This window comes from Camelina sativa, chromosome 3, assembly GCF_000633955.1.
Source record: "Camelina sativa cultivar DH55 chromosome 3, Cs, whole genome shotgun sequence".
NCBI lineage: Eukaryota > Viridiplantae > Streptophyta > Magnoliopsida > Brassicales > Brassicaceae > Camelina > Camelina sativa.
The window spans coordinates 28,428,097-28,429,417 of record NC_025687.1 but is presented as its reverse complement, the minus strand read 5'-3'; positions in this window follow the sequence as shown (position 1 = coordinate 28,429,417).

The window sequence follows — 1,321 nt, the reverse complement described above, 5'->3', positions numbered from 1 at the left end:
GGATCGGCCCGCTTGCCGAACCGTCGCTCGTCTCATCGTACCTTCGATAGAGAGGTAGCATGCGCATCAGTTCGGACGAGTATACTCGCCGAGCCGCACCCCCTTTTCTTCTTAGGCCTAGATGGACGATGGAAGGATGATGGTGTGTTGGAATGAAGGCCTTGCCCTCTATTTATAGTGCCCTGGCCGAAGTCTAGGCTCCAAAAGGCACCTGTCCATCAAGGCCCTTCATTCGTGCACGTTCGGACATGCCTGTCCGTCCGTGCCTGTCCGGCCATGCCCGTTCGGTCATGCCGTCCCATTACCGTCCACGAGCTCTCCAGCTGGCCCGGAGACTGTCCACCACCGTCCAGCTGGCCGAGCTTAGTCGAGCTGACGCTAGCTGGACGCTAGCTGGACGAGCTGATTCTAGCTGGCCTAGCTGTCCGCAGCTGGTCCATAGCTGTCCTCAGCTGGCCTATAGCTGTTCATAGCTGGCCGATAGCTGTCCATAGCTGGCCGATAGCTGTCCGCAGCTGAACTACTTGTTCATCGAGCTTGTTCAGCTCATTTAGCTCGTATTCCAGCTATTTGAGCTAGTAGCTTAGCTACTTAAGCTCATATAGCTATCGATTTCCTTAAAACAAACTGCCCCTTCTTTCGGATCGCGGGACGCGGGTGTTACAGGAGCATAGCTCGGTCGGAGGCTGGGGAGCATGGCTCGGACGGATGCGCTTCCAACATCTCCTCAATACCTGAAATACTCTGAAATGCACAACGTATGCAAGGATGATGCAAGAACTACCTAGACATGCATAGTGTATAGAAAAGACTTAGAAAATGATGTAAAACAATCAGTTATCCTAGCTAAATGCATGATAAATATATGCTGAGGAGAGACAAAATATAGACATATCAGGATGCATTTTGGTATTGGAAAATTAAAGTCGGCGAGGTATTGCTTATGATTTGGATTGTGCTTAGTGTGGTGCTGCGGAGGAAACAATCAATCATGCGATTTTCGCCGTTAGGCATAGGCGTTATCACATGTACCGGTTGGGCCAAACTCCTTTCCGACGTAGTTCATGTACAAAAATGTGGATTATTTTTTGGGTCCTACAAATCCAAGTTCCTAGGTTTCAGCGTTCCATTAGCTTATGTGGTATATATCGAAAGCAAGGAATGCAAAGATTTTCGAAAATGAGGTCGAGCGGTCTGATGAGGTTGTCCGACTAGCGGCAGGAGAGGCGACCCGGACGTCCCAGCGTCCGCGGTCACGGCTTCCATTCGGCCCCATTCCCGGCCGAATATCCTTTCATTCGGTCACTAAGCTTTGGCTCAT